Source organism: Montipora capricornis, chromosome 6 (assembly GCF_036669925.1).
Source record: "Montipora capricornis isolate CH-2021 chromosome 6, ASM3666992v2, whole genome shotgun sequence".
NCBI lineage: Eukaryota > Metazoa > Cnidaria > Anthozoa > Scleractinia > Acroporidae > Montipora > Montipora capricornis.
This window is the reverse complement of record NC_090888.1, coordinates 18,816,594-18,824,093: the sequence shown is the minus strand read 5'-3', so window position 1 is coordinate 18,824,093 and position 7,500 is coordinate 18,816,594. Positions and strand designations below refer to the sequence as shown.

General features: G+C 37.7%; 1 long non-coding RNA gene across 1 annotated transcript in view; it reads right to left on the bottom strand.

Moving 5' to 3' along the window:
- LOC138051707 (uncharacterized) overlaps positions 1–3,687 on the bottom strand; it is a 6,513-nt gene extending 2,826 nt beyond the window's left edge. The window contains exons 1-2 of the long non-coding RNA XR_011132883.1: positions 3,654–3,687; positions 3,121–3,355 (exon numbers count right to left, since the gene is read on the bottom strand). This is a non-coding gene — a long non-coding RNA (uncharacterized lncRNA). The remainder of the gene's footprint in view (positions 1–3,120; positions 3,356–3,653) is intronic.
- Positions 3,688–7,500: the final 3,813 nt, after the last annotated feature.

Here is a 7,500-nt window from a genome sequence, read left to right as displayed (position 1 = left end):
ATTGGGCCTGATGAACATAACGCCTCTCATTTGTCTGCAGCCAAGTACATGTAGCCGAACGAGGGAATGCTCGTACTAGATGCAAAATGTTATATCGTAGAAGGAACACAATATCGCCACGTTTTGCCCAGCAAAACTCTAACAGTAGCCTAAAACTGAAGGGCCGCATTCCATTGTAGAACAAGAGTTTTTCGGTTACGAACTTGTGGTAGTGTAAAATACCGAAAATTTGGGACTTTACAACGACCATGTGATGGTAAATGGTGTAATGTGTCAGTGAAAATGGTCTCAGTTTTCCGTTTTCGCAAAAGGCAAAAGGACAAGTGAAACGTACCGTCGCATGCGGGATTTGAACTTACGACCTTTTCGCTTCCCAGGAATTCTTGTAGTTTAATGGGTAGGGAGTTTGAGCTGTGTTACATGGTTTGCAATATTCAATCCTGCTTAGGACTCTTGAGTTTCAGTTGTCCCTTGACCCGTTACCAAATAAGAATAAAACAATAATCAACATCGAGAATGACCATGTAAGGGCGATCTTTCGTATCCTTCTTAATCATAACCATTACAATTTTCTCAAATTTGATTGGTGCATTAACTGCTTTATTTTCACTAAGTATTGTGTAGGGTTGTAATCGAACAATGAGATCGGACAGTGACATCAGCCAATCATATTAAGTGCACTCAGCTTAATCCACCAATCACAGATGTGATAACCATAGCAACAACCACCTGCCCTACCAAACTGGGGATTTTCCAAAATGGACGAATTTGTAACATTAGACAGTGAAAAAGTTATGCATTTGTTTTCTCGGAAATTGTTATGGTTATAATTAGTTGGTAAAAGGACTTCGTGGCGCCCAATTCGGTCTGTAATCATACTCGTAATTAAACAAATCGGACTCCCGCTACGCGGTCATCCGACTTTGTCAATCACTCGTATGATTACAGACCGAATTGGACTCCACTCAGTCCCATTGCCATTATAAATATGGGACTTGAGCAATGATGACCTCAACAAAAGAGAGACAGATGTGGAACGATCAAATTAGCAGTTAGGGGAGTACCCAACCAGACCGCACATAATTATTTTATTTTTGGAAATTTGGCAAATCTGTTCCTTGTGGAAATACTTGGAATAATCGCAAGGTCATATTTTTGGGTGACGTTCTGGTAGCCTTCGTCGTTGTCTTTCCGTAAGACACCTGATAACCATTCCGCAAACTATTTTTATAGTCCTTAAGTATATTGTTGTAAAACCATAGTTGATCTATATTGAGACTTCATTTCAGCGCTTCCTTTATTGCAACATTGCCTTTTCGCCCTCGTCTTTTCTGAACTCAAGTTGACTTTTTATAGTCGAGGCGGAATGGAAGAACTAATTCATGCCGTTATTTAATTTTAATGAAAGACAATGGTGGGAGATGAAAAGGCTTAAGCATAGACGATTAAGGCAAAAAGCAGAACACCAGAAAATTAGTGGACGAAATGCAATGCGTTAATGTATTGCAATGTGATATATTTTGGCGCATTTCTCTTTGCCATTCACTGAAGTAGCCCTTTTGATGCCTTCCGCCGCCATATTTGTCGGGGAGAAGAGTCGGCGGTAACGCGGCTTAAATGAATCTTTCAAAGTGCGCTCAAACTTTGGTGGTGAAAACCTCCCTTTAAAAGCGCATGTACAGATACCATCTCTGTGAAGAATGGTGAACAAATTTAAGCTACATCGACCGTAAGCAATACTTGTAAATTTTCTAAAATTGTCGTGATCGATAATATTGTCTCTTTTGCGTAGTTATAGACGTTTCGATTCAGCGAAATCCAATAACTTATATTCAGAAGGATTGAATCAACAACAGTGTATCACTTAACAGTTATGTTATGGTACCATGGGCAACAACCAATTATTTCTTATCAAAATGCGGTCAATATTGTGTAGTAATTGATTACTATAGAAACAACAGGGCCATAACGAAAACCACGATATCTTTTGTCGTTAAATGCTTATATCTTAAAAGTAATAAGCACGTTGGGTTGAAACTCTGCGCAAAATTAAAACGAAATTCTCTGCAGCAGATTCAGATTTTCCTTCGCTCGCGGGAAATTTAAGATGCCGTTGAACCCGCTCCAGGAAGGTTTTTCTTTCCTAAACTTTGAAGGAAGTTTTATGTAAACCTCCAGATCACTTTTTACCGTTTCTGCGATGTAATCGTTTGAAATCAAATGGATAACCTTCCTGTTGCTATGGTGACCTATTACGTCACAATGATTAGTGCATTTTGGTACGCAATAATAGAGTACCATAACATCTATAATCGCTTGGTGAAACAGAGCTGTGGAAAAAGTAAATATTTTGGGGAAGAGCCGATACAACGTGGACTTGATTATGTAGTAATGCACTGTAATTCAGTTATTGTCCACGGTTGCTTTCTTAATAACTCTGGAGTGTTGTAGAATTAATTTTCTCTCAAAATTTAGCCACGTAACGCTGTGTTTGCCCACCAAGTAAGGTGGTGGCGGAGACCGCCGGTACGATGCACAGAAATTCAACTCCTTTTTTTTTTTTCAAACCAATTAAATGAACTGAATTTTGCGCTTGCCATCGACGGTTACGTTCCCTTATTAAAGCCTGAATGACACTGTCACTGTTATTCTTCCTTGCTGTTGTGTAATTCATAATGTACAATCTAAGAAGACTGGGTGAATTCCAGCAGATGAAGCTATCTTCACTGATCTTTTTTAGTTGCGCCAAATCAAAACTGAACGATCAATTCCTTTCTTGGCTGCGGACGGCATTAAATACTCTCAGTGTATAATAGGGTTCTTGTTGGTAAAGAATTGTATCATATGAATCGATACCAAGAATTCTTTCCAGTATTTAAAAATAAAGGCCTGGCCAAACGCTCGCAACATTTCAACGCAACAATGTTGCAAGATGTTGCGTTGAACTGTTGCGAGCGTTTGGCCAGGCCTTAGTGTGAAAAAAACCGTGACAATGACAATTTCTTAAAACTCAGTACTGCCTCACAGAGCTTTTTTTTTCATTTCTATGTGATTACGTTTGTAAATTCCGAACAAAACACAACCATTTTTGCTCTCATAGGGAGCCTTGAATTTACTCACCCTTTTCTCTCTTTTCCGTCGTCTTCTTTTACTACGTCTTCGGCATCTCCACGTGAAGCCACATGGTTTCCGACTGCTTCTCTTTTCAATTTCTTCTCCCAGTACCGAGATTTCATCATCCAACAGTTCATTCACCACCGATGCTTGCGCTCCTTTAAGTAACATATGAAACAACATATTCACGCTCAGCGCTGCCAGAAGCAGAAGTGAAATTTTCATCTTGATGCCAATAAAACTGCAATGGGAAAAAGTAAAGAAAATGTAAAGTACCGGTGGTAAGGTTGAATTTTGCGGGTCATATATACAACAAAAAGTCACATTGACTTCCGATTGGGCAGTAGAAACGTCATTTGGGATACTAAGTGACAGATAAACAACGTGAGAGGAACAAAAGCCCTTTCTCAAGACTTCAGCCACCCGGATGAACTTATTTCATCAGAGTGCTTTCAGAATGAGGTATGATCTCAAGTTTCACTTGACTCGTTTGATTTAATATTGGTCATGAGTTAGTTCAATATTGGTTATTTACCTACCGAGGGGTCAAAAAAATGAGTTTTGGCGTAGGTTCCGTGGCTAGAAACAAGAAAGTAACGAAGGTCAATATCCACCGATATTGACACTTTGGGCAATCTGGAATTATTGTTTTACAGTCATCAGTTAGATTTCGAAATACGTGCGACAATAAATAATAATAATAATTGAAACTTTATTTGTCTTTGAATGCAGTTGTAAATCTCTCTACGTATAGGTAATTAACAACTGACTACTTGAAATTGAGTGTAACCTTAAAAACAATGCAGTACCCAAAAAAGAAAAATACTTGAACTTGGGTCCAAGACTTGAGAAGTAATTACAGACATGAGTTCCCTTGATGTTTCCTCCGACGAATGCTCTGCGTTCTTAGAAATGATGAATGACATTGGTATTGACAAAAAGCAACAATACTATAGAACGAAAAAAATTGTAAACCTAGCCATTTTTTATCTTTTGTCGAAGAAATAAGATTTAGGATAGCCCAGACCTAATAACATTGTATTACTTTTTAAGTTGATTCATTTGTAAGTATACAAGTATAGACTCGTAACCAACTGTTAGTTCTAAAATATATAGGCAGTTGGATCATTGACATCAACATAGTAGTGAAGAGGGATCATTAATTACACGTCGAAGTGAGTCAGCAAGGAAGTTGAGAATGAGTCGTGTCTCGACGACTCAGTTAATAATAATGATAATAATAATAATAATAATTATTATTATTATTATTATTAGTAGTAGTAGTAGTAGTAGTAGTAGTAGTAGTAGTAGTAGTAGTAGTAGTAGTAGTAGTAGTAGTAGTAGTAGTACTACAGCTGCCGAGTATGCTCCAATGATTAGGAAACAGTATCCCACATACACAATGTTCACAAAGTAAGCACCGTACAAGTAGTATTTGGTTTTTCGGCTGCACACTGCATTAACTAAGAAAAAGAGTTAGCTGGGATTTTGCAAGATTCGAAAGATGTAAGCATAACGATAAAGGAAGCACAGAATTGGATAATTTCTCAAATTTGCGAACTTATGAAAACGTTAATGTGGCAATAATGGTCCGCATTTGTTAGCTTCATTACCTACACGACAAAGGATAAATTTGCTCCTTTTAATTAGTTTTTTTCCTTCTTTTTATTATTATTGTTGTTATTTATTTATTGATGTATTGTTTCTAATTTTTGGACATATGCAGTATAATTGCCTAAGCCGGTTGGCCCGCAATTAATAATAATGAACTTTCTTTCTATAGCGTCTATGCAACTAACTGTTCTAGACGCTTTACAAAATATAAAATTCAATTGTCAATCAATCACAATGATAAAAATCCAGTGCATCTAGGTGGGATGAATTGTCTAAAATAGTAAGAAAATGATTGCTTGAATAAATATGTTTTTAAGTTCTTTTTAATAAAGTTAAAGATTCAATGTTTCTTATTGATGCTGGTAGCTACTTCCATAATGCTGGTGCCCGCTACAGAAAACCTTCAATCGCCGTATGTTTTCAATTTCGAATTCGGGACTTCTAGTAACTTATTTGTAAACGAACGCAAAGAATAGGAAATAGTGCGGGAGTTTAACATATTACATATGTACCTTGGCGAAAGACAATTAATAAATAGCCTTATATACTAATAATAAAATTTTGTAGATAATACGGTATTTAACATAATAATAATAATAATAATAATAATAATTTATTCATTACTAGTACGCATCTTAAGATGACTATGATCAGATGCGCATTCTTAAGTTATAAATAGGAGAAATAATAGATAAATAGCTAGCTAATAATATGGTAAGGACTACTAATACATTAAAAAATATATACAATATGGTAAAAACTAATTGATAAATAATTAGCGAAAGTATTAAAATCTCTGTTAAGTATGTCCATGTCTAAAAAGAAAGGTCTTCAGATGAGCTTTAAAACTATTTACACAAGTGATTGAGCGAAGCTCACTAGGCAGAGAGTTCCACAATGACGGCGCTGCGACGGCGAATGCCCGATCTCTGATCCTTAGATTTCACTGATGGCATAGCTAGGAGTAAAGTATTAGAACCCCTAAGATTATAGCATGATGTCTTGACACTTATTAAGGACTGTAGATACTGACGCGGGAGGCCGTGTAACGCCTTAAACGTGTGGAGAAGTACCTTGAAGTTGATGCGTACCCCGATAGGCTACCAATGCTAATCGCGCGTTATTGGTGTAATATGACAAAACCTAGGCGCATTACATACCAGCCTAGCAGAAGCATTCAGAACTCCCTGAATTTTCGCAAGCTGGTTGATTGGCAGCCCATACAATAATATGTACAAACCTAGATGCAGCACTAGAAGCTCTAGCTCAGGCAATAATTTTAGGCAGTTAACCATTCCTAAAACAAACAGTTTTCGCGATACCTACTTTTTTTCGCATAGTCAATCTCTGGAATGCATTACCTAACGAAATTACTACTATTACCTCTGTTTCTCTGTTTAAGTCCAAGTTAAATCCTTTTACTTCCAAAGACTGCAATACGTGTTTGATCAAGATGATATTAGATCGTATAAAATTATCTGTCCTAAGTGTCGGAAGACAAATCTCCTCAAGTTGTCATTGCTAGCAATTTTTTAGTCAGGGTGGGATGGGTTCTTAATGTTTTTACGTAGGAGCGGGCTGGTGGTTAACTTCGTAGGGGACCTATGTCCTATTGTTGATTCCACCATGTATGTATTCATACTCAATCAGTAAATAAATAAATAAATAAATAAATGAATAAATAGGCTATTGCAATAATCGATGCGGGACGTTATGAAAGCATGGACAAACGTCCCCGCAGTTTCTTGCGATAAATACTTGCGTATGCGTCGAATATTACACAGGTGGTAAAATGCAACAGAGCAAAGCCTACTGGTGTGGCTAGACATAGTGAGCTGTGAATCGAACCATGATCCGAGGTTTCTAACTACCGGAACAGGACTCACAGTAGCAGAGCCCACCTTAATATTAACAATATTAACTTTGCCTAGCTGTTGCTTTGTGCCTATACCTGGTAACCAGTGTAAGTCAATCAAACTAGATGTTATGTGTTCATATATCTTTGTAAATGTTACAATGCGTGCTGCTCTATTCTGAACGTGCTGTAAGCGGTTCAAAAGAACTTTACGCAGTCCATATAGAGTGGCGTTGCAAAAATCCAAATTAGTAGCAACAAAAGCGTGGATTATAGCTTCAGTGGATTCACGGTCTAGATACGATGTAATCCTACTGATGTTATTTAGGTGGAAGTGACACGCATCATCCGAACATGATCCTCCGTGCTAACACAAGGATCGAATATGACTCCAAGATTGCGAACCCAAGAGGACAGTGGAATGATCTCAAACACAACCAACAAAGTCCAATGTGGGATAAGGCGAACTTAGAAGTAGAAGTTGTGTTTGGTATAAAGCTCTCAATAATGATCATGATAATGATAATGATAATAGCAATAACAATAATAATAGGCCTGACATCGTCGTTATTAACAAGAAAACAAACGAATGCCGCCTCGTTGATGTCGCGTGCCCTGTTGATCGCCAGATTTGCCAGGAGAATTAAGAAAGAGGACAAATATATTGACCTGGCCTTTGAAATAGACTGACTACGTAAGGTTGGAATCATCCCTATTGTGATTGGCGCTCTAGCGAGGTACTAATTTGCAGCAGTACCTGGAAAACCTGCGCATTGCTCTAAGCAATCAGCCATTACAGAAATCTGTACTGTTGGGGTTTGCGGGAATTCTCCGAAGAACCCTACAACGCTAAGGTGGTTTGTCACCACCTGCTGATAGGGGATACTTCAGCGGCAATTGCTGTGATATAGCAAGAT